Genomic DNA, 27835 nt, shown 5'->3' on the forward strand with positions numbered 1-27835 from the left:
TGACTTTTGATTTTCTTTTTTATTTTTTTTGAGACAGAGTCTCAAGCTGTCACCCTGGTAGAGTACTGTGGCATCACAGCTCGTAACAATCTCAAACTCTTGGGCTTAAGCGATTCTCTTGCCTCAGCCTCCTAAGTAGCTGGGACTACAGGTGCCCACCACAATGCCCAGCTACTTTTTGTTACAGCTGTCATTGTTGTTTTAGCTGGCCTGGGCTGGGTTTGAACCAGCCATCCTCAGTGTATATGGCTGATGCCCTACCAACTGAGCTATGGGCTTTGTCGAGTGACTTTTGCTTTCCTTAAAATATTTAGGCATACCTTCATCACCTATTACTCTATTACTTATAGAAATCATTTTTGCATCATTTGTTTTAAAAAATATTTCCCCCCCATTGAATAGTTCTATCATCCTAACGTTGTTTTTACTTTGAATTTAAATAAATCTCAGAGGCCCTGTCCATCTCCAGACAACACTTTGTGAACTGCTGTAGAGAATAGAAAGAAAACAACAACAGACTACACCAATATGACTCTGTAGGATTCAAGTATCCTTTAATATTTGGGTTTTCTTTCTATCTTAATAAACTGAAAGCAATATTGTGAAATCCTCAAAGTTATGAGTTTAGGTTATTAAGTTAGATAAGACCTCTGGATTGAATTTTGGTCCACAACTTACTTTGTGGTCTTAGCATAATTTCTAAAACTCTATAAGCCTCACTTTCATAAAGACAATAATAAAATCTCATGGTATTGATGTAAGGTTTAAATTAGAGAATGCACTGGGTGGAGGTCAGGACTTGTACTGAGGGTTCAATACATATTACCTGCAATTAACCAAGTGTTGACTGATTATCTATGCTACAAAATACAGTAGAGCCTCCATAGTTGACCATCTCCTTATGTTGGTGACTGGAAATAAGTCTTTGTCTCTAAAGCAAGGATGGATACAATGAGCATTTCATGAGTTTCTTGGCCATTCGTCTGCCATCTTCAGAAAAGATTTTGTTCAAGTCTCTTGCCCACTTATACACGGGGTTGTTTGCTCTTTTCTTATATTAATTTGAGTTCCTTGTTATCAGCCCTTTGTCCGATTCATAATGTACTAATATCCTCTTCCATTCTGAAGGCTGTCTGTTTGTTCTTATGAGGAAGACCCCTTTGGCAATTGCAGCAACACCAAAAATAAATAAATGGGATATGATTAAGCTAAAAAGCTTCTGTACATCTAAGGTTTCCACAACTAAAGGCAGCCTTTGGAATGGGGGAAGGTGTTTCTTCTTTTAATCATCTAACTAGTAGTCAAAACTTACTGAGCAGATTTGAGTGCTAGGCACTGAGAAAATTGCAAATATGAAAAGGATGATTCCTAATCTGAGAGAAAGAATATAGGTTAAATCATGAACATGAACAGATATATAAGTTGATAGCTGATAACAGTTATGAATATACCATAAATGTTCAAAGAAAGGTGAGAGAAAAATCTGTCTGAATGTATCATATCAGCACTGAATTATGATATTCAAGAATAAAGATAATTCTTCAAGAACAGGTGAAGAGGCTCAGTGCCTATAGCTCAGTGGCTAGGGCGCCAGCCACATACACAGGAACTGGCAGGTCTGAACTGAGCCCGAGCCTGCCAAACAACAACTACAACCAAAAAATAGCCAGGTGTTGTGGCGGGCGCCTATAGTCCCTGATACTTGGGAGGCTGAAGCAAGTGAATTGCTTAAGCCCAAGAGTTTGAGGTTGCTGCAAGTTGTGATGCCATAGCACTCTACCCAGAGCAACAGTTTGAGGCTCTGTCTCAAAAAAAATAAAAGAACAGGTGAACGATTTCTAAGTGGAGAAAACCACAGTTGCAAAGTAGAATTTTGTTAGATGATGATAAACAAGAGGGGCAAGATTTTCCTCCTACTCCAAAAAATTATATTACATCCAAGGACATCATTAAGAAAAATTGCCTTAATTACATTTATTATATGAGTGCTGCTCTGAAATCCCTCAGTCTTTCCTTTCCCTTTCCTTTCTAATTCTTTATTTTGCCTGACCCTTGCTTCCTCTCAAGCATTCAGACATTGAGATAATAGGATTTTACACCCCATTGTAAATGTTTCTTCTTCCTTCCTGCTTTATTACAACTGGTGAAATTAGGTTCATTAGAATGAGAAGGCTGCCAATAAAGTCATTATCTTAAACACATAATTCACAGCTTCAGGACCATTTTCTGTGGTCTCAAATGTTCCAGTACCTTGCACACAAAACCAGTGAGAAACCTGGAGAAGCTGTTCAAGGAACTTAAGGAACTTAAAGGCTTCATGAAAGGAACAACACAAGGAGAGCAAAGAAATCTTACTCATTACATATGTCTCCAAAGTGGAATAAGATTCAAAATGGCAACCACCTGAACATTTGACCAATCATGTAATCTACATCCTGAACAGATAGGTATGAAGAAAAAGTTCAGGCAAATATTTATTACTATTGTGTTATGTTGTCAATGCATCTATGGAAAACTTGGCCATTAGAAACTAGGCCAGGCCTTATGTGACACATCCTTTGCTCCAATAAGAAAAACTTACCCAGGACAATTTCTTCTTTCCCTTGGTTCTTTTTCTGGTTTTTATTTTTATAAACATCCCACTCAAAGACCATCATAACACACCAGATATCTTAAAGACAAATAATCCAAAAATGAAAATAAAATCAAGAAAAGAAAAATACAATGGTACCATTTTATATGGAGACAAAATCCTTTTGTCCTTAACACATAAAGATCCACCCACTCCCAGAACTAAGGTTCTTTGTCTTCTTAGTCATGACCCAGTCATCATTCTTCTCCAAGCAATGAATAAGATAAGTTTAAGTTTGAATTTCTCCTAAGGCTTTAGATTGTGTATCCAGCACTCAGCACCAGGTGGCAAGGGCAGTGTTTCTAAGAATCCCAACTACTGAAGAGGCCTTGGGAGTCAATGTATCTGGTATCGTGAACTGTATTTGTACTTGAATTGTCAAGCATGATAATAATAGTGAGGACAAAAAAAATGCTAAGAAATAAAAACTAAAGCCACTATGTATCATCCATGAAATGCAAGTTATTCATTAAACGCAAATCACTTAGAACTATCTAACTGAAAGGGAAAATTTTAGATTTAACATGAATTGTGAATAAATAAAACTAACTGCACTAATTAAATTTCTATTGTATTTCTATTTAGTACTCAATACAATAATTATACAGATATTGTTAAACATATTTAATTATGTTTTTATAAAAATTCCTTGACTAAAGAGTTAATCTGTGCCTCTGTATTATTATCATGGTTTTTGTCTTATTAAAATGGTCATCTGCTTATAAGATTGTTTAAAAAAATTACATGAAACATTGCCTCTTAACTAAAATTTATAAGTATTATATGCTTCAAGTACCTAAAATTCATAGTTGATACTCTACAGCAACCTTGAACTATTTTGTTTAATAGGTCAGTTATTGTTTTTGTTTTTAATATCTCTCAAATAGAGATTGCCTCATATAGCATGTCATTAAATCATCATAACCATCTGAAAACAATTAAATACATCACGTCTCATAGAAGAAGCCTATGAATTAGTTTCTATTGATCACCAATAGGTTAATGATCATGCCAGCCAATTGGTTAGGTTCATGTAAATTAAACATATAACCTATGGTTTTATGTATTGACTGCGTATGACCAGCACCTGGATTAGGTGTGATATCAACTGCAGCTAAGGTTTTATCTCAGTTAATCATTCTTTGAGTATAAGTTGAGTAAGGCCAAGTTGCTTTCTCCAACTAGAACTGATTCTACTTTGTCCCAAAAGAATAAAAAAGTCTCAGAATATAAATAGTTTAAAGATACTTTTCTGCCTACTGTAAATGGCACACAGATGGTGCTTCACTGTTCTCTGAATCAATTCCAAAAATGTGCAACATCCTCAATAGGGAGAACTAAAGATGGCTGAGATTCTCTGTGAAAAACTTCAGAACTTGTAAAGGCTTTCCTAGATTTTCGATGAAAATTTTCTTACCTGTTCACTTATTTGCAGGAAAAAAAATTTTCATAGGCAGTTACTTTGAATGGCCTTTGACAATGTCTGTCTAATAAAATATTTTAATTGACTTTGTACATTATTTCACGGATAGGAAGAATCTAAAAACTCAAATACTTCCGACTTCACCCCCACCCTCTGGCTAGCTTGCATGTTCACAGATGGAGCTTTTAACAATTTTACTTGGATTTCACTCTTCTTTGAAAGATTTATCATTCTGCTTCCAGAACTCTTATCTATCTACATATTTTATTTTCTTTCATTTAATTATTCTTGTTTCTCCTTCCTATTCTTTCTCATATTTCACACCTTATCTTTCTTCTTATCCCTATAATAGGAAGATGATAAAAGCAAGGAAGAAGCAGGTAAATGAATGGGAGAGAAAAGAAAGAAAAGATGGAGCAAGGGCAGAATGTGTAAATCACATTACAGCAGAAGGCTTGGCATACCCCTAACATTCTCATACACAGCCCATGTCCACATCTAGGGATTAACCTATGTTATATGCCAATATTTCCCATTGTGGAGTCAAGAATGACTTGAAAAAACCAGTCTTGAAAATTTAGGGGCTCAGAAAAACATAGAAATACATATCATTCAAATAGAGTGGTATTTTTCTTTTTTTAGAGAGTGTCCTAATTATCAAATAAAAGTAGAAATTCTGAGTTCCTGCAACTCAGAATGGAGGTTCTAGGCAAGATCTTAGCATAATAGAGGGTTAGTACTTCTACTCAAATTAGCTTTCTATGCTTTCTGAAAGAATGCTTACCTGCTGGGGATGTTCCTGTTCAATCTTACTATGTACCAATTATTCTGTTGGGTCCTATTTTACAGGGATGAATGCCAACAATTTCAAGAAATAATTGGCTAACCCAGAGCACAAATAGCTCCTTTAATATTTTCTCCTAGAAGTTTTATAGTTTGGGTTCTAAACCATGGTTCTTAAACCATGTTTAAGTTCATGGTTCATAATGCTATTTTTTTACACTGTCAAGGTTTATTTATTTATAACAGATATCAAATTGTACCAACACCATATGTTGAATAAAGTACTCTTTCCCCCATTGAATTATCTTGTCATTTGTCTATATTTAATTAACATATGTAAGTCTATTTCTGTACTCTATTCTGTTCCATTGATCTGTATGATTGTTCTTATGCCAATACCACATTGTCTTTATTAATGTAGTTTTGTTCTAAGTAAAGCTAACAGCTAACTGACTGCTAATCAAGGCAGTGCAAGTACCCAGTTTATTTTTCTCTTTTTCTAGATTGCATTGGCTGTTCTAAATTTTTGATGTTTTCATATAACTTTAGAAAAAACTTGTCAATTCCTACAAATATTCTTGATATGAATTTAAGTGAAATTGCATTGAATTTCTGGATTAATTTGGGGTGAAGTAATACTTTAACAACATTGAGTCAATCAAAAACATACTGTATAGTTCCATTATTTTAGATATTCTTTAATTTCACTTAGAAATATTTTATAATTTTTTTTTGCTCGTCTTCCATAAATTTTGTTAAATTGATGAGAAATTCATGTTTTTCATGTTATTTAACTTTTTTAATTTCCATGTCTAATTCTTTATGACTAGTGTACTGAATGTTAAATGAGTTTTGAAATACTGACTTGAAATTATGACCTTGATAACATCACTTTAAATTATAACCTTGGTAACATCATCTTATTTTTTCTTAGTTTTAGTAGATTTTAATTATTATATTATTCTGTATTGAGAATCATGTCATCTGTGAGTTAAGAAATTACATTATTTCTTCATAATTTGTATACTTTTTTTTTTTACATTGAAGTTGATATGACTTTCAACAATATTGTTTATAAGCAGTGGGAATAGTATTTCACCATTAAGTACAATATTAGCTGTATATTTTAAAATTTTGTGTCTATTTCTTCTATCACTGATAGAGCTGTGTTGAAAATCTCAGACTATGACTGTGGACGTGTCTGTTTCTCCTTACGTTTCTATTAGCGTTTGCCTTGTGTATCCTGAAGCACTCTTATTAGGTGATTCCAATTTTACTTCTAAGATTGTTATGTCTTTCTTATTAATTAACTATTTTTCACTGTATAATCTCTTTCATTATCAATGTTTATCTTTTTATAAAAAAGATAAGGTCAGGTGTTGTGGCTCACATCTGAGAGGCTGAGGCAGGTGAGCATCTCTACAACCCTGGGTAGAGTTCTGGGGCATCATATCTCACATCAACCTCAAATTCTTGGGCTAAAGTGATCCTCTTGCCTCAGCCTCCCTAAGTAGCTGGGACTACAGATGCCAACTACACAACGCCTGGCTAGGTTTCTTTCTATTTGTTGTAGAGACAGGGTCTCACTCTTGCTCAGGCTGTTCTCAAACTCCTGAGCAGAGGCGGCCAGATGATCACCCACCTCAGCCTCTCAGGTATGAGCCACCTCACCCAGCCTTATCCTATTTTTCTTTGGATTAGTGTTTTCTGGTATACATTTTCCATCTTTTACTTTTGACCTGTCTATTTCTTTAAATTTGGAGTATTTTTTATAAGTAGAATATATTTGCATCTTTTTAAATCCAATTTGACATTTCCACTGGTGAATTGTAGTAATTACCCATTTACGCTAATGTACCTATTGATGTGGTTGGGCTTAAATCTACATGTATTTTCTTGCCACTTCTGTGTAGTGTCCCATCTATTGTTTCTTTCTTCCTCCTTTCCTGCCATCCTTTGAATAGATTACTGCAATAATTTCACTTAATCCCCATTATAGGCTTAGCTATATATCTATATTCCATTTCTTTACTTGTTGTTCTGTATTTTACAGTATTCACTATAAATTTATCATAACTTACCTTCAAATAATAGCATTTCCACTATTGTGAACACTGCTCACATACTATTCATACACGAGCCTTACTCCAGCATACTTCTCTTCTCTTCCTTCCTGCTATATATGCTATTGTTGTAATATATTTTATTTTTCTATGTTACACACGTAAACTCTACAATATTTTGCTAAGGAAGGTCAATTATCTTTTTATAAGGTTAATAACACTTCTTTTGAGATTTCTTGTAGCATAGGTATGTTGGTGACAAAGTTTCCTGGTCCTTGTTTTTAATCTGGAAGATTATTTGTCATTATTATCTTTGTCCTTCATTACATGTTTCTTTTTTGCTTCGGTTGCTTCAAGATTTTTTCCTTTACTTTCATTTATTAGCAGTTTGGCCATGATATGCATAAGTATAATTAACCTGCTTGGGAATCTTTCGGATTTGGGGAACTATTGTTTGGTGGCGTCAATCATTTTGAAGAATTCTTGGATTGTATCTCTGTATGTGTTATGTCCCTATTCTCCCCTTTCTTATTCCGGGATAGAAGTTCCAGGTATTTTATGATGTTTGATAATGTTTCATAGTTCTAGATGTTTTATTCTATTTTCTTCTCTCTTTTTTCTTTGTATTTCAAGTTGGATCATTTCAAATGACTTATCTTCAAGTCCATTGTTTTTTGTTTCCTCTTCTGTGTCTAGCTTGCTAATAAGCACACCAAAACAACTGTCTCTGGTACCACATTTTTCCTATCAAGTATTTTCAATTTACTCTTTCATCCTTTCCATCCTTCTACTAAAATTCTTCTCCTGTTATATATGTTGTCCCCCTTTCCACAGATTATTTAATATATTAATTATAGATATTTCAAAGACTGCTGAATATTTCCACCATCTGGGATATCTGTATTCTTATTTTTATTCTACTAGCTAATTTTTTTCTTGATAATGGCTTATTTTGTTTATAACACACACACCACATATCCAGGGGGAAAAAAAGAAAATAGATTATAAAGTAGAGACTGAGGTAAATGTTATTTGTTATTTACACCCAGTAATTGCTACATCTTTTCTTCTCTGAGATTGTCAGTGGGGGTAATGAACTGGATGCAAGGTTTTAATCTGCTGCTGTTATCTCAGTGCACCGCTGACTTCAGCTTTCTGCAGGCTGGCCTGCACCTTCCCTGTGCTCAGCATGGGGTTTGGTGTTCTGAAGGTTTGACTCAGTGTTGCTGCTCCGTCTTCAGCTTTCATCAGGCTCTGCCTGTGACATAGGGAGAGTTTCTCTCTAAACTTTTGTGTCTCCCTAAGTGAGAGACTGCTAATATTTGCTACTCTCTTCTGATGCTTTGGGTATGTATATTACTTGCTTGACATTGCATATAGAATTAATACTTTAGTGATAAAGATTTAATAGAGAAGTTTGTTCTAGCCTCTGAATAATGTGATTATCCAATGAAATTTAAAGTAGATACTAAATATTTAATTTGAAATGTATTATAAACCCAGAACTACTCTATGTTAAGGACAAAGCCCAAACTAAGTTTCTTTTGTTTAAATATATCAAGACATTTATTGCTTTAGAGTTAATGTGCTTCATGTTCAGAAATTTCTTTATTAAATATTAATTTATTAAATATACCAATAGGCACTTGCATAATTAAATCTGAATTAAGTTATTAGGTTATTCAATTTAAACCTATAAAAACCAGAAGTTCACATGTGCTTTGTATTGAGGGAGGAAATAAACTACCTTTGGTATTCTCTGTGACAGAATAGGATCCCTTGAGGTTTACACAAATTCCTTGATTATAGATAGTGGTACAGGAATATCCAAACTGGACTACTGCCAAATAGAAGGAAAATGAAGGCAGGGATTTCAGACCCAAATGCCTTTAATTTGCTTTTAAACATTTGGTGTTTTAACAAACAAAATGTCCATTAATTCTAGCCATCTGGGAAGTGCTTCTGTGCTCCGGCCATAAAGTCAACAATTTTTCTGTCCTGCTATCTTTAACCAGACTATTTATTATAATAAGGTTCAGATATTCAACATTAGGCAAGTTAGTCCCAACTTACGACTTACTGACATTTTTACTAATGGATCTTGCAAACAGTCCTTACTGATACATGCTAGCTCACATCAGACCCCATTTCCTTCCTTCTATTCTTCATTTTCTCCTTTGTTCTCCACTATAAATTTTCACCAAGCCAGAGTTCTTCCGGTCCTATGCAGGAGAACACTATTTTTAAACTTCAATAATATCAAGGTTATTTTCATGATATTTGTCTTTTTGCATACCATTTATATATTAAATTTTATTTTTAAATTAAATTTAGATTTTTTATTTAGCCTTATCCTGAGGAATTAGTGGTTCACAAACTTTAGCACAGGTCAGAATCACCTGGAGGGCTTATGAAAGCATGGATTTCTGGGCTTTACAAGGTTTCTGACTCAACAGGTCTGGTGCCATGCAGTGCTAAGTAGCTCACAGGTGATACTAATATCGTTGGGGGCCCAAATTTAAAAACAACAGCACTACAGAATTATTTTTTGGTTTTGTCATGCTCATTATACATATAATGCATACAGATTTTCTAATATGCTGATGAATGGTCAATATACAACTATTAAAATTAAAAGGTAGCTTTGTGAACTAATAATTTTCTCATCTATTATACTTTTGGGGAGGAATTTTCTAGCAGATCTCATTCTATTGTCTTGCTGCAGTTATCTTCTATTTGGTTATTTCAACTTTTTCTCTATTTTTGCCCTTCGATTGTAAAACTTTGAATGACTAAAATGTTATCTGCCTACAGATTAAATGTCACTTGTCATATCTACATGTCTAGTATAAATATATAGTGGTTTGGGGCTGCCCATTAGTTGTTAAGAAAAAAAAAAAGTTTCATCTCAGGAAACCTGGAGAAAAGTTGTAAAATGCCCAATAAAAAAATCTGTGTTCATAAATAATGCTACTTTCCACGGCTCTTCTTTGCCATTTCTGCCTTGAAATCTGGCTGAATTACATCATAATTCTAAATCCCCGAAGACCATTGTCTCTTTCTCATATTACTCATAAACTACTATTTAGATGCAAAGTAATAGATTTGAAGAACAGTATTTAAGCCTGGTTGTGTTTTGATATATGTTGATCCTGAAGACTGTAACTGCAGATTAGACAAAAAATTTGACAAAAAAATTGATAAAAGATTACTGAGATATTATCATTATCTTCATTGTTGTGTAATAAACATTACTACTGTTAGTGTTCTAACAAATCAAAAGGGACAAGGTCTTCAAAAGCAGAAAAGAGATGGGAATTCAAGACATCTTCTAGAACCACATCTAAGATTAAGGCCCTCCACTCAGTACTGTATTTTCACAAAGTGGAAATGCACACCCTGCTTACTTGCACCCTTAGGATTTCCCTCACGTTGCCCTTCTCATCTGGAATGTCTTTCTTTCTCACCTCTATCAATTCAAACTTGACCTTTGCTTTAAGGCTCAGCTGGAACACCATCCTACGCACAGAGCCTTCATCAATCTTTTATTCCTTGGAACACCTAAAGAAATTATAAAATGTACAGGTTAGCACTTGTATTCTATAGTATATTTTTCATCATTAGCTAATAAATATTATTTATCCTTCAACTAAAGGTGTCCTTCACAGCTCCTATAAGTATGTTCTGAGTGATTCGTCTTTGAGTTTGTATATTCTAGCAACTTCTAAAGGAATATCTAATTATATTGCTTTTCCCATCATTTAAATTACCTTCTTACTTTACTCATAGATAAAAAATAGTCTGCTCAAAAATTCTATTGTTAACTCATTTTGTGATCATATATATATTTACATATAAATGATATATTTATTTTTACCTATTGTCTTCTCACTAATTTTTCTGCAATTTACTATGGCCACTACAACATAATTTTATAGAGAACTGATGATTTTGAAGACAAAGTCTTTAACAAGAAGTCAATATTTAATTTAGATGTCTATATAAATAAATTGGGTCTTAATAACATTGAATGCTTCAAAAATCAAGAAAAATATTTACCCCAAATTTTATATTCGTAAGAAAGGAATTATGAAGCATCATATTATTTTATTGCTTTAGGAGAAAAATACATAATAGTTAGCTTCAGGAAAATTAAAGTTGTGCTTACAAAACATCATATAAGTAGTTGATTTGGATTTTTCTTTTATCAACACATAATGTTGGAATCATGTAGGCAGTGTTAATGCCTAGACAATGCCAAAATATTTACCATAACAGTACTGTCAGAAGGGTGAAAAAAATCAACATAATCTCTTTTGTGTACTTGATTTTAAACCAAAAATTCAATTTATTTTTTTAAATTGGAAACAACCCCATTATCAATATTTTGGAATAAATTTACATGTTACTCTCTCAAATTTAGCCCAACAAAAGATGGGGCAAAATGAATACATATTATTTCTCTACCAAAGTCATCTTGCATCTTCATAGAAACATCAGAGGACTTAAGACAGACAGGTTTTACTACTGCTGGGTTCAATGGTAGTCTGTTGAGAAGGAGGGGGAAATGGCTTTATCGATCACAAAAAGAAATTGTCTCAAGAAGCCTCTGACTTTACAAATAAAAGCTCAGCTGAAAACTGTTGTGATACTGAAAGCATAGTAAATTGATTCAGAGAAGGAAGCAGAAAACTTTTTGATCAGAAAAGACAACCATTCAGCAATTTTTCTTCACTTAAAGGTACAGAAAATAGTACTAAACTGAGCAATCATAAATTATGTTCTGCCATATTGCAATTATGCCACAATTTTCCCCTTGTATTTTTAACAAGCCAGATTTGGACAATTTCCACTGAGGTATAAGAACATTAAATTATAAACTTGAAAATCTATTTTCCAGAAAAGTAAAACCAGTATCTGATACCAAAAGAAAATAAATCCTGGAGCCCAAGGACTTGCATTCAAGTCTCTGCTTCCTCATTAACCAGTTCTGCTCTGTTGCTACGTAGTTATGTCACCTTAGGCTGCCTGCTTTAACTGCCTGAGCCTCAATCCTATTGTCTACAAAATGTGTTTAATAATACCAGTTTTAACCTTCCATGGTGAGAGTTAGAGAGATAAAAGGAATATTTTCTAAAAGCCACAAAAGGTAAAAACAAATTAATTAATACTTTGGAAGCTCAGGTGACTGACTTCTTTGTTGTGATCCATATCCTTGGAGATTAAATGGATCTTCGACCTACCGTGTCCTTTCACATATTCAGCATAGCTATAACAACTCAGTGTCCCCTAAAATAAAAGTTTAGTGTCACCTCGGATACTGCACCTCACGATTGATTTAAGTATTCATTTTCTTTTGAATGCTGGTGATGCATACGCAGAATCTATGTACATATATCTGCATTTGGTCATTCAAAGGAAAACTTTAAAAAATGCACAAGACATAAAGGGTCCTAACCAAAGATAGCAGTCATGTTATAAACAAACAAACCCACACCAGTGTAATTCAAAGTGCAATAGTGGACAAGTGCAATAGTGGACAAGTGCAGCCCCACCAGCAGTATTGAAGTGTTCCCTTCTTTCCACATCCACATCAGCTTCTGAGGCTCTGGGACTTTATGAGGTGGGCTAATCTCACTGGGATTAGGTTATATCTCAAGGTGATTTTGATTTGCATTTCTCTGATGATGAGCACTTTCTCATGGGTTTGTTGGCTATTCATCTGTCTTCTTCAGAGAAGGTTCTGGTCATGTCTCCTGCCCACTTATAAATGGGATTTTTTGCACTTTTCATGTTTGAGTTCTCTGTAGATTCTCGTCATCAGCCCTTTGTCAGTTTGTGGCATGAAAATATCTTTTCTCATTTTGAAGGTTGTCTGTTAGCTTTAGTTGTTGTGCCCTTAGCAGAAGCTTTTTAGTTTGATCATGTCTCATTCATTTATTTTTGGTATTACTGAAATTGTCAAGGGGGTTCATCTGCATAAAATCTTTTCCAAGGTCAATATTGTTAAGACTTGTTCCCACACTTTCTTCTAGAATTTTTATCATTTTGCATCTTAAATTTAAATCTTTTATCCAGTGAGAGTTAATTTTTGTAAGTGGTGAGAGGTGCAGGTCCAGTTTCAGTTGTCCATCTGTAGCTAAACAGATTTCCCAGCACCATTTATTAAATAGGGATTCTTGTACACAGTGTTTGCTTTTGGTTTGGTTTATCAAAGATCAGATGGATGTACATGGTTGGTTTCGTTTCTAGATTCTCTATTCTATTCCATACACCTGTATCTATGTTTGTGCTGATACCATGCTGTTTTGATCACTGCTGACTTATAGTATAACCTGAAGTCTGGTAACATGAGACCTGCAGATTCATTTTCATTTCTTAGAATTACATTAGCTCTTGGGAATTATTTCCTGGTTTCATATGAAACAAAGTACTATTTTTGTAAGTTTGTCAAAGTATAACATTGGTACTTGATGGAGATTGCATTAAATCTATAGATGGCTTTAGGTAATATGGACATTTTAACAACTTTCTTTCCAGCCCCGAACATGGTGTATCTTCTTTGTCTTTTTTTAGGGTTTCACAGTGCTCTCTGTGGTCTTTTACGTCCTTTGTTAGGTATATTCCCAGGTATTTCATTTTCTTTGAAGCTGCTGTGAAGGGTATTATGTCTTTGATTTGATTCTCAGCTTCACTGTTATTGGAGTATATGAAGGCTACTGGTTGGTAGACATTGATTTTATATCCTAAGACATTACTGTATTCCTTGTTCACTTCCAGGAGCCTTATGGTTGACTCTCTGAGGTTCTCTAAGTATAAGATTATATCATTAGTAAAGAATGAGAATTTGACCCCCTCTGTCCCTATTTGAATATGCTTCATATCCTCCTCTTGACTGATTGCATGGGCTAGAACCTCCAGCACTATGTTGCATAGCAGTGACAATAGAGGGCATCCTTGTCTGGTTCCAGTTCTAAGTGGAAATGCTTTCAGTTTGACTCCATTCAGTATGCTATTAGCTGTGGGTTTGTTGCAGATGACCTCTATCCATTTAAGAAATGTCCCATCTATGCCTAGAAATTAATTTATGAAAATAATACATGTTTAGTTTCAAGTTGCTATTATTCTCTACATGCTCTAATGTCACGGCTCTTCCTCTTGTCCTATCGCCTTTTTCCCCAGTGTAATTAAGCCCTTCCCTAGAAAGATAAAGCTATTAATGCTTCGATCTGCAGGTGGGAAATACAACACATTTGTTTTGTCAGGAACTGGATAAAAAATAAGAAAAGCTAAAAAGAGAAAAATTGTTTTAATGCATATGCGCTGGTCCTCAGGAGACTTTGAAATGAAGTAGCACTTCCTTTTTAAATTTTTTACTACTTTATTTAGGTTATAGGTACTTAACCTGTCTGATGTAGGAAAACTTGTGTTTTATGAGGCTTTCTTCTTTCAGGTACCTCTAGAAATGCTGAGATCATTTGTTATCTGTTCTGAAAATCTATTCTAGCACTCAGCAGTCACTCAGAATAGCCTCATGATGGACCATGCTGCTCAACTGAGTCAAGCTTCCTTTCATGCATCTCTCTCTTAGGGCGGGAGGTGGTTCCTGCCTCCTTTAGCTTCACTGCAAGTATAATGGCAAGTCTATCCCTCACTTCTCTGAAGTATAACTGGAATGTGTAATGCTGAACAAGACTTTCCTAAGAGAAGGGAACTTTAACATGAAAAACTCAAAATTGGCTGTGGCTGCTCAACCTGCTCTTGACACCTTTCTTTCTTAGATCTGCCTAATTGTGGTCAAAACCAACCTCCTTGCCATCTCCTGTCTCCTCCATTTCATACAGTTCAACTTACCTCCAGGCAAAGAGGCAAAGAGAACTTTCTTAGTACACCTCTTATCCTATAGTCTAGATGCCAACTGCCTGAGATCAGAGAAAAAAGAAATGGCTTCTCCTGCCTCCTGACTACCCCAGGAGCCCTGAATTCCTTGATCAGTTGCCAGTCAAATTTCTGCCCTTGATCAATCTCTCCTCAGCTTGCCTCATGGAGGCAATGCATTCTTTGTAGGGAGAACATCAACCTCCACCCACAAGCACTGTGTCAGCCTAGGCTCCTTTCAATACAGTATGATGTCTCCTTAAAAAAGTAAAAATAGAACTATGACATGACCCAGTAATCTCACTGCTGGTCATATAGCCAAAAGAAAGGAAATCAGTATATGGAAGAGATACCTGCCCTCTCCTGATTATTGCAGCACTATTCACAATAGCCAAAATTTGGAATCAACCTGTGTGTCCATTAACAAGGAGTGGATAAAGAAAATGTGGTATATATGCATGGTGGAATATCATTCATGTACAAAAAAAGCGAAATGCTCTCATTTGCAAAACATGGATGGAACTGGAGGACATTATGTTAAATGAAATAAGCCAAGCATAGAAAGACAAATATTATGTATTCTCACTCATTTGGGGGAGCTAAAAATCAAAACAATTGATCTCAGGGAGACAGAGAGTGAAATTATGTTTGCTGAAGTCTGATAAGGGAGTAGAGGATTGAACAGTAAAAGTGTTGGTAGTTAATGGGTATGAAAACATTGTTACATAGAATAAAAAAATCTCGTGTTTAATACTGAGGCAACTATAACCAATAATAAGTTAGAGTATATTTTAAAATAACTAAAAGTGTGGAACTGGCACATTCCTAACAAAATCAGTGATAAATTCCTGAGATGACAGATACTCTAATTACCCTGATTTTATTATTAAATATTGTATGCCTGTATCAAAACATCACATATACCCTATAAGTATGAGGTCAGACAATTAAGTTTGTAAACTTGTCATAGAACAAGTGCTACATACCTCACTATGGTCAACTTTGAAGTCCTCCCCCTGAGAAGCTATGCACCCACTCCAGCACCTAGTACACCCTTCAAAGAAATTTTGGAACTCTTTTTCTGGAATAGCCATCAGAGCTATAATACAAAATCTGACAATTAAGTTCATGAACTCATCTTAGAAAAAAGGCCGAATACTTCATTGCTAAATATCACTATGGTCACTTTTGAAGTACTCCCCTTAGCCATCTGGTGACCATGGGATAGAATTTATGAGAGCTAATGTTGTGGCCCTCACCTACTTGTAAGCAGAGCATAATTGTAGACAGATGGGCAGATGTATCTTAGCAAATGCTCTGCTTAATGGACAAGTAACAAGGATATTCTCTAAACAAATAGGCTGTGTCTGCTGTAATGCCCAATATCTAGGCTTTGGGCCTTGGGTACCATATTATAGATATTGAATGAATGAGTGAGTACATTTATGTACATGTTCACATATGGGGACATTATATCAACTGAACTAGTAGAGAATATAGTGAACATTAGTTGTTTCATTTTGCATGATAACTATTCCCACTTCTGGTAACATACCCTTTATAGTTTGGTTGAATCTACAAAAACCACCACCAACTGGGAAACACTTTGACTATGCTTAGAGATTCAGAGTGGACCAGACCATTTCTCCAACAACAAGAATTGGCTCACCAGCCAATCTGGGTTAGGAAGGATTCTCCACGGGGTTTAACAGCGTGGAGGAGGTCAATGCGGAGCTGCCGCCAGCTGTGATGCCCTCCATAAGAAGAATACTTATCAGATAGAAAGTCTCAGACACTGCAGGAGAAGAACTACACTACTGTAATTTAATTTTCTTGGGGGAATAGGTGGAGGGAGGGGGTTTGGAGGGATCACTTCTGAGGTTGATCTTATAGGGGTACAAGTGAATCTTTCTAAGAGTAGAATGTGAACGTTTTAAAACAATAACTGAGAAAATGACATGAAGGCTGTGTTGACCAGTTTGATGGAAGTATTTCGGATTGCATGTGAAAACCCCACACTGTACCCCAGAAGTGCATTAATGTACATAGTTACCATTCAATAAAAAAAAAAAAAGAAAAAAAATTTTCTTTTCTCATCACTATCACACCTCCCCCATACTTTTATACTCTCCCTGGTCTGATTCCTAAAGAATGGGGAGCAGGAAGAGAAAGAAGTTGGTTGATACCAGTTGATACCAGAAGACAAACCCTGGCATCGCTGGGTGACAAGGAGGGCTGAAGCTTAAGGGACAATACAGTTGCTCAGTAAGAAGTCGTTAAATCACAAAATGTCTTTAAACCCAGAAAAATCAATGTGAGTTTCTTCTGTGGGCAGAAGAAAGACATTAAGATTTGGGGCAAAAGTAATAATGTGGATTCATAAAAAATAAAAACTTCCAAGTTGCAATGGTGCATAGGGATCATTTCATTAAATACTTTTATTCCCTGGATCATGAAGTTCTGGATAGGGGCTGAGCATTGGGTAGTTGCAAGATAAACCTGGCACCCTTGTGGGAAAATAGGAAAAATGGAATAGTTTAGGGTTATGTCAGAGTGGGCTTGGAAAGTGGCCCTGAAGAAAAGGAGATGGCTATTAAAAGCATTCCATATGGAGTACTGACGTAAGGAAAAATCACATGCACTAAGATTTCAGGTGAGGAAATGGAGGGAGGTGATACCAATCACTAAAACAGAGAATTGAATGAGGTTGCCAGTTCTAGGGAAATATCATAAATCCTATTTTAGATGTACACATTTAGAGGATGTTGAGTTTCTGAATATAGCATATCACTCAGGAGCACTTCCATATCATATATCACCCAGGAGAACCAGTTATAGAGCATATATTGTGGGCTAAGAACTATCACAAGTGATTTATGGATATTATCAAATTAAATCTTCACAATAGTTCCTGGATAGTTTAACGAGATGAGTTAGCAGCTTTGCCTTAGGTCCCATAACTCCTGAGGGCCAGGGCTGGAAGCAAAGGCTCAGCTGATGCCCAGATTCATTCTCTCAACAATATCTCCCACCATTCTAATTTTCTGAAGATATTTTGGAGGAATAACTAAGATGACTCAGGAGCTAGCTATTTATGGGGCCTAAAGGAGGTAAAAGAGTTAGATACTTCCAAAGTACAGGTGGATATATAGATTTTTAAATAATTCCTAGAGTGGTGATCATGGGTCCTTTGAAAAGAGATCGATCTGTTCTCATATGATAATGCAATCAGAAAACAGGATGGGGCAAAAACAAAGTCTTGAGCATCTTTACTCATAAAAAGGTCCTACACAGAAAAGAAGAGCTGATAACAGGGTAGATAAAGCAAACTCAGAAAAATAGATCTACATAGAACAGGTTTTAAAATTTATACAGTACCTTAGAAACCAAGGATGAAGAGGTTTGAAGAGGATAGATTAGATTACTCAGGTTAAATGTAACAGAAAGATCAAGCTGGAATTGCACAAAAAAATGTAGACTTGGCCACCTACTTCTATATCATGTCATAACTGCATACAACATACATCCCTAAATTTGACACTTCCGAATCAAAATATTCATTTCATTCAGTCTTTGATCCCTTGCTGTCTGGTTCCCTTACTGTTCTCAGATGACGTCAGTCCATAGCCATCTACATCCTCTAAAAAGAACAGGTATGGCTGTCTATGTTCTAAATCACAATGGCTTAGAACAGGCAGAAATTGGTTATAGGGGGAAACAGTGGGAAAGAGCTGGGTAGTGATAAGGGGAGGAGGACAGAACTGACAGAGCTTTTTAAAGGAATTCCTCCCTTTCTCCACTGTTACCTGTCTGGCCACAAATCACTTACAGACAGACCGAACTGGGCTTGCATGAGCTGACTTTCTGGCAGAGTCCAACCTTGTGCCCCTTTTCAAAGGGGGAATATCTGGTCCTGCTGCAGAAGCAGCCCTGCTTTCAGATTTCAACATGGAATTTTTATGCAGCTGTGATCACTCCTCTTTGGTGTTATAAAACAGTCAAGGAAGATGAATATGGCTGGTAATTTATACGAGAAACTTGCCTTGAATTATACTTGGATGACTTATTAAATGAAGGATATTATCAATATTACATCTGTCGTAAATGAAAAACTCCACGTTTGAATGGATCTAAGCCATTCATGGTTTTATGGGCCCACTGGCCTCCAGAGAGAGCCACATATCCAGATGATGTCTCCGAGTGATGGATTTTATGTTCTCTTCTCAAGCAGGGCTAAAAGACGTGTGAAACCTTAGACAGAATAAGGATTCTCCTTTGGCTAAGCACTAGAAGAGACTTTTCATAGAAAATTTTCATGAAACTACCTGGAAGTTTTCCTGTCTAGCTGCAATGATTATGAAAGGCAAGGTGGCAAATGGCAGATAGGGCTTCAGATAAATAGAAGTGTGTGAAGCCTCTTGTTTACTTACTAGGCCCAATAAAGTCATTTGATAAAAAGAGCATGCGTTTAGAAGTCTGGGCTTTTTCCACTCAGTGAACATTGGTTAACTCACCCATCATACTTTGAAACAAAGCCCAGGAAATTAAAAACTGCAACAGTTTCCTCATTTCCTTAGCCAAATTTCCTATTATATATTATATTTCTCTTTGATTTGTCATGCTTAATCTCTCTTTGGTGGACTATAATATCTTCCATACAAGACACAATCCATTTTGTTCAAACTCATGTCTAAAATAAAAACGGATGACTGTCATTATTCTAAAGGATTTACACATCTTCTCTTATTAAATCCAGAGGACCTCTACGAAGTAAGTTATATTGTTATCCCAACTTTTAGATAAGAAAACTGAGGTATGGAGAAAGATTTATAAATCACCTGATTTAAATGTCTCAGAACTCTGCAGCCCTCACTCTTCACCATTAAATGTAATTCCTCCTAAGGAAATTTCCCAGAGTGAATGTACATTATTCTACCAATTGAATGTACATTATTCTATCCACCCTCGTTAGGGTGGCGCCTGTGGCTTCAAGGGGTAGAGTGCCGGCCTCATATGTTGGAAGTGGCAGGTTCAAACCCAGCTCTGGCCAAAAACGGCAAAAAAAGAAAGAAAAAGCTCATAAAGTGTCCAGTGCAGCAGACAGAAACAGGGTCTCACCAAGGCACATCTTTTTGAAATCTCACAACAGGAGGGGGAAATGGTAACTAAAAGATTCAGAGACAATAAACATCACCTACAAAGAAATGGAGACACAGAGGACAGAATGCATTTTAATAGTAATTTCAATGCCAAAACCTCATAAAGACCATGCTCAAATTTTGGAGAGGAAATAAATTTTAACCTAGAATTTTATGTTCAGCCAGACTCTTAATCAGTAGATGATAAAAAGAAGGCATTATAGACAAGCACTGTCTCTGAAAATTTACCTGCCATATACTCTTAGAGAGCTACCTGAAGGTATGCTGCAGCTAAATGAAGGCGCAAACTAAGAGAGAGGAGGACAGAGGATTCAGAAAACAATGACTGCGACCCAGGAGCACTAGGACCTTGCAAGATAATGTCCTCACAACAGGCCTGGGGAACACTCAGTAGAAAGTGGAGCAAAGATAACAAAGAGCTTCAGAATGATGGTCACTAAGGAAAAGGGGCACTCGTCAGCATATAAAAAATGATGGCATGTTTATAGTGGAAAAAAGATTTTACGTCCCTGGCTTGGGGAATGGCAAAGAGGTATTGTTTCAGAAAGAGGAATCAATGAGTTGATGAATATACTGGGGAAGGAATTAAGAATGGGCAGAGATAAGGAAAAAGTTATTTTGAAACAGCAGGAGTAACCAGGATATCTTGTTTATCTAAGATAATCAGGTTAGGAAATTATTTTAACTTTCTGATTAGGCCCTCTAAGCTGTCTTCCTCATCTTCACCTTTACTCTGGCTGAGAAGGGACTTCCCTGTGGGTCATGCCAGTGAGAGAGGAGAAAGAGATGCTGAAACGGCTTCCTCCCCTGTGCCCTGCTCTGGTCCTAACAGCCGGAAAAGAAAGAGGCAAGATCCCTTAACAGCACCAGCCAAAGTTGCTGAGATCCAGAGAACTCTTTCTTCGAGTTTCTAGGTCTTTGATGTGTATTTTGGGAGGAATTTGGAGAGGGAGAGATGGAGAGAGGCAACTTTAACAAAGGAATCGACATATGAACCTGAAATCTAAGGTAAGCCAAGTGAGCAGTAGGGAAAAAATTGTAGGCTGAGGGAACATGTTGGAGACCGTATCACATTTCAGAAATGGATGAAAAGTTCTGTGTGATTAGACTGTGAAAGCTCTCAATGTACGTGTAAAAAACACAAAAATGAAGCAAAGCATTCAGAAAGGCTTTGCTACAGGAAAGGGTGTTCCACACCTGAGCTCTTTAATGTGAAGTCATTCTGAATCCATGCCCAAACATGTAGATGTTCCGATACAAAACAAAATAAGAAAACAGAACAAAAACCCATGAATGGAGAAACAAAAAATTGTGCTTATAAATTCACAAAGCAAGGAAAACGGTAGAAAGCAGACGTGACCACACAGAGTAAGAAGTCCGCAGTGTTCAAATTTCGTGAAGAATTAGCTATAGATTTGGAAGGCTGACCTCACATCAAGAACTTTTATAAATTATTTCCTCGTTATGAAAGTCGTGGTTGTTGTATATCCATATTTAAAAGCCGTCATCGCAGGGTTGGTGACTCACAGGGTGCACGGGTCTGTGGCTTCAGGCGATATTCAGTGATTTAGAGGAGAAAGCGGGGACCAGGGCCTGTCGGGGAAGGATGCCTCGTTCACTATCATGCTTCATATAAAGGTGTCTGGGCCAGTGCAAAGGGACCTAATGAGAGATTCACTAAACCAGAGCAAGTAATTTCAGTTCTAGACAAAATACTGAAATGCAAGAAATCGTTCAAAGACAGTGGTAACTGTCCTGTGAAATTTGAACACTGAGAGCCAGGACACAAAGCAAGAATGAATTAAGGGTATTTTCCATTAAGCACTAGCACTGAATCAAATTTTCTGCATTTCTTACTCTAGTCATGTGTGAGTTATGTGTGCTTTCTACACGGAGGTTCTATTGCTGCTAATGTTTTTCTTATGAAGTAATGTTCCACATATTTTGGCTGCTTTTTTACTCCACCACCTTTCTATTACCATGAGGTGTGAGATTAAGGAAAACTGCTCAGAGAAGCAAGTCAGCCATCACTGCTAACAAGGTTCATGCAAACACTTGCTAGGAGGCCCTTCACCCTCCAGAAGGAGACACAGCAGACTTTAATTTCAAAGTCACTGGGGAGTAGAAGCTTTAGTAAGAGCAAGGGTCTGAGGCATGGAGAAAAGAAGGCCAGGAGGAAAAAATTTAGGGAATAAGGAGCATTAGAAGATTTTTGAGAAACACCTTACAGGTCATGGATTTTGCTGGGCTGGAGTCTGGGGGACAAACATTAATATGAAAAATAACATGGACATTTATCTCTAATGCAATCTCTGCATGTTCCCTGAATATCTAAGTGTTGGAGAATTCTGAGGCTTGAGGCCTCAGTCATTTCTGTTTTTCTTAGGGACATATTATTATCACTAAAATAAAAGGAACTAATAAATAGTTTTAAAATATTCACTAGAGGCTAGGCGCCTGTAGCTCAGTGGTTAGGGCGCCAGCCACATACCCTGAGGCTGATGGGTTTGAACCCAGCTCCAGCCTGCTAAAACAACAATGACAACTACAACAATAACAACAAAATATCCAGGTGTTGTCGCAGGCACCTGTAGTCCCAGCTACTTGGGAGGCGGAGGCAAGAGAATCACTTAATCCCAAGAGTTAGAGGTTGCTGTGAGCTGTGACACCAGGACACTCTACCAAGGGAGAGACAGTGAGACTCTATCTCAAAAAAGATAAAAACACTTCTCACTAGATATGAAAACCTCTATACAATGTCTCTAGGATAGATGGTCCCTTTGAAATAACAACAAAATGAAAAACCAAAAGGCCTAAATACTAGTTATTTCTTAAAAATAGAAAAGGGAAGACACACACAAACAAGTTCTCTTATTCTTTTTCTTTGAACAAATACGTACATTATGAAAGAAATACAGATTAGCACAAAAGTACATGGGGTTCTCAGAAAACAAATTTTAATTTTATCATACCTAGCTTTATAATCTGATTTTTTTTTCATTTAAAGCATACCATGAATATAATTATTTAGTCTTAGTCTTCCACAACTCCTTTGTAGTGATAGTGTGCTCCTCCACCCTAGGTATATCCCATAAGTCATATTCCCAATATCAATAGCTGGACATTTGGCTGCCTCTCGCTCCCCATCCTCTTACTCTAGTGCTGTTAAAACCAACATAGCAGTCTCTAATATTTTCTCTCAGTTTTTGAAACTACCAAAGCTTTAAAGGATAACAAGGGAAAACACTAATCTGTATATATCAAAATGTCAAACTAAAATAAAAACCGTCTTCTCCTTTGCCAAGAATTAAAACCCTTAGTACTATTCTGGGGGGAAAAAATATCATTTCTTTTGGCTAATGTGCTAATCAATCTATGCAGTTATCCAGTGGGAATGAATATTCAGTGAGATGACCAATAATTCCCACTCCATTTGTATTAAGACCTATTAGGCATCTATAAAGAAAGACGCCTCCACACACTCTCCTTTCCCACAGTTTGTTTCTCTAATGAAACATTCAGATTTATGTTATTGAAATAAATCGATTACTTAGGGTGGAGAACAGAAAGTCATGTGTTTCTAAACTCAAGCTGACGTGGAGGTTTTATCCCTACAAGTTTATTAGGAAACCTTTAAATATAATCTTATTCTCATTTTTGCTTGAATAAAACATTATTTTGAAATAAGTCTCTTAGATGTGCAAATGTATACTCCATCTGTCTATCTATTTAAAGTGTATCCTACACTGAGAGGTTTATCCGTGGTCTAATGTTAGGTGAATTGTCATGAGGTAGATTGCCAGCTCCATGGGCAACCAGGGCTTCTGAACATGAGCTGCAGCCCCCTCACTTTGAGCTGTCGGCCTACCATGCTTACAGCCTGTGAGGACATGTGCCATTGCTCTAGGAGCATACTTCACTTCTGTGTTTTTCCTTCCTCCTTGTTCGAATGGAAGTTCTTTAAGAACTGATACCTTATTCAAATTTTCATGTCTTCCCTTCCTATCAAAACTATGGAAATATAGCAAACTCAATAAACAGTCACTGAATAAGTTAATCCATTCACAGCAGGTGCCCAAATTACCTGTTTATTGAGTTAGTAAGTATGCTATAATTTGGATGTCTTCGTACATAAACCTCATGTTGGAATTTGATCTGTAGTGTTGGAAGTAGGGCTCCAGCGGGCTTCTGGGTGAAGTGGGTGGATCCCTCATGAATAGATTACTCTTTAGGGGTGGGGAGGAGTGAGTGTTCTTGCTCTATTAGTTTCTACAAGACAGGTTGGTAGAATCTGGCAGCAACACCTCCGGCTCATGCCCCCTCTCTAGCCACGTGTTCGCCACACACACCAGCTCCTCTTTGCCTTCTACCAAGAACAGAAGTAGCCTGAGACTTTCACCAGATGCCAAGTCTTCTAGCCAGCAAAATCATAAGCCAAATATGCTGTTTTCTTTATAAATTACTCAGCTTCAAGTATTCCTTTATAGCAATAATAAATAGACTAAGATAAGCTAGAAGTCTTCAAACATGTCTGAAGACTGGCTTCTAAAACAATGTAAAACTATTCTAAATGTTGTTTCATACTTTATTTTCTACCTGTTCATCTGCTTTCAAGAACTTATGGCTAAGATAGTCTAGATAGTGCTAGGAATTGAATGTGCCACTCCAACGTTCAAATAGTGAAGCCTCACTAAATACATGTACCTATGATGGTGTCTGGAGCTGGGGCCTTTGTGAGGTAGATCTTTAGAGTGAAGCCCTCATGAATGGGATTAGTGCCCTTTATAGAAGAAAGATGACTTTTCTCTCTCTCTCTCTCTCTCTCTCTCTCTCATCTCTCTTCCATCCTCTCTCTTTCCCTCTCCTCTCTCTGCCATGTGAGGATACAACATGAAGATGACCATCTGCACACCAAAAGAGAGGCTTCACCAGACATCAAATCTGCCAGAATTCTGATCTTGGACTTCTCAGCTGCCAGAACAGTGAGAAATAAATTTCCATTGTGTAAGCAATCCAATCTATGATATCTTGTACAGCAGACTGAATGGACTTAAGACAGATAAGAAAATAGAACATGATGTGAATATGAAAGTCATTTGAAGTTAAACTGAACCTCCTACTTACTCTAGGTGAAAGCACATTGATCCCTCCATATTTGATTATGAAAAGGGAGAGGGGACTGTATATTCCTCTTAATCTGTTTTCTGATGTTTTTAGAACTTAATCTTCTGTACTTGGGTCAATGAAGTTGGGAAGATTCAATGACTCCAGGAATAAAAGAGTGAGTAATAAGGTGGTTGTGAGGCTTTGTACCCTGTAATTGAAACTCCTATTTTTAATAAGAAGATTACTTTTACCCGCATTTTTCTTCAGAGCTCAACAGACCACTGAACTGTACTTGGATCCTGCTCTTTAACCTGTGTATCAATACTATACACACCAGGCTCTTTGCTAAGAAGGCTGCGCTGCCTCAGTATCTGAGTTGACATGCAGGGCTGGGTTGAATGTCAAAATGTGTCTCTTTGTAGACAGTATGTTGTGCTGGTGGACTCATCCACACAAAAGGAAATCGTTTATTTCTATTTATTTTTAAATATCTTAGAAACAATTTGATGGAAAACCATTTCCACTAAAAGAGAAATAGTGACATCTTGTGGAATCATCTAATCTTATCCTAAAGTCTACTCAATAACATTTCCAGCCTCTCACCGTAGGTGTTTAAAATACCTGTTCTATCCCTGGAGAACAAAGGAAGCTTTATAATGGAGCCAGTGCCTACTCTATGTCATAATGTTACTTGATGGTACCAATACCAATCACTTATTCCACTTTTAAAATTAAAATCAAATACTGATTTTTTTCCCCCACTGGAAGTTCAGAACAATAAATCCAGAAAATGAGAACAAAAACTAAAAATGCAGATTACAGGATTTCAGTCTCTTCCACCATTCTAGCCATTTGACCAATGCAACCTGAGAGTAGCAAGCAATATGCTATATATAGAGGTACGTGTATAAATATCTGTATAATATGAAAATATTAAAAACTCACAGGTTTAGATATGACTATTGAATAGGGACCTTGCAGGTATATGTATAAACCTGTGAAGTCAGGCAGCATGGATGAAAGTACAACTTGGCTTTAGAATATTCGAGAGGACTTGCCCCAGACTTCAATAAATTTTCAAATACCTGCACAGCATATAATTTTTTAATTAAATTATACATGAATATGAATAGTGAGCCACAAATTAACCAGAAATTACAGTGCTGACTGGTAGGCTGGCCTGGAGCCTGTACGGCAGCCAGAGTTAATGCTCCATAATTACTAATTGTACTACACATCCTGAAATATGGATCAGTTGCCACTGTTGTGATCTGCAAAAGCCAAGGGTCTCCCCTGGGTTACATGGAACGCAGGCTTGAGAGGTAGTTTTGATCTTAGTTTTGGATTCCCCAAGATCTGCATTAGAATCTTAGTTCATCAGCTATATAAAACAGGACGAGCTCCCTAGTTTCTCTATATCTTAGTATGCCCATCTGTAGGGACAAAAATTATAAAGTTGTTGTAGTAATTGGAAATTATGTGTGAAACAATTGAGCAGAGTGACTGGAGCATAGTGCTTTTTTGTTTTAGGTATGATCATTCTATTGCTCCCTCTGGGCATCATGTTGGGTGAACTTTATTGTTGTGTCAAAATGTCTTGAAGGGGTTTGTTTTATAGGAGTAAGAAAGGACAGACCTACACAGCTTTGCGAGTGTGGCGTCTAGAGCAAGATCAGAATCTGCTTCAAATCCTGGACCTCTCACCTCCTAACTGTGTGATCTCGGGCAAGTTACTTAATTTCTCTGTGACCTAGTTTCATGATACCTAGCATGATTTTGTTACGAGCATTAAGAGTATTAAAGTCCTTAGAGCACTGCCTGGAGCAAGGCCAAAGCTGTACCGGGTACGTTAGCTCTCCATGTTGCAGTATCTAAAGTGAAATAACATGAACAACAATGCACACCTTTGACCTCTTCACACTCTCAGAGGGTTGTGGGTGGGGAAGTTGATCTAAGTTGGACTCCTAAAGTCGAAATAACCTCAAAGAGATTTATCCGAATGTTTGTTGACTCCATGGCCACTGATGAGTCCATCTTGCTTATCCATTTATGAATACATGTACTCAACTGGAATATGTAATTCATTTTTCCTTCTTATATAGACACGATCACAGCTTGAGCCTAAATTATGTTCTCTGCTGGGATTCAGACATGGCTGGGTATTTCTAGCCAACTGGAAGAGCAGGCCCAGCTTGAGCTTATTTGTGTAAGGAACTGAAAAGTTTCTTAGGAAATAACCTATTCTAGGAGAAAAAGAAATTTTCGCAGACAGACAAATTTGTCAAGTGACAAAGCTTGGGTTCTCAAAAAGGGCAAGTAAGTTTCTATCATTTCAGTTTGCCCCAGTTCACTTATAAACTTATGTGAATTATGTGTGAATTTGGGGAAGGAGGGTGAATGAGGAGTAATATTTTAAAACTTTATAAGATAATAGGGTTTTTAAAAACCCTGATTTAGAACCAATATGATTATGTGTAACACAAAGCAAGGAAAACCATTCAGAAACAGCAGACATCAGAATTCTCCTGCTAACCCTGCCCTTCAGGGCAGTAGAAGAGACAAACAGGTTTTCAAAGCTCAAGAGACCAAAGCAAGGGCCCTGGAGACAGGAAGGAGAGGAGACCTGGGATAAAGGAAACAGAAGGTAAACAATAGTAACAGAAAGAACTTCGTCTTGAGTAAATGTGAGACAACCGTAGAGACTTTTTTTGTTTTAGAAATAATAGGTGAAGCTTTGAGAAAAACTGGAGCTCTGTAACAGATAAATGGAATTTCTATTTCTATTTTCCAA

Source organism: Otolemur garnettii, unplaced genomic scaffold (genome assembly GCF_000181295.1).
Source record: "Otolemur garnettii isolate 467f Iridium unplaced genomic scaffold, OtoGar3 scaffold00004, whole genome shotgun sequence".
In the NCBI taxonomy this organism is placed as follows: Eukaryota; Metazoa; Chordata; class Mammalia; order Primates; family Galagidae; genus Otolemur; species Otolemur garnettii.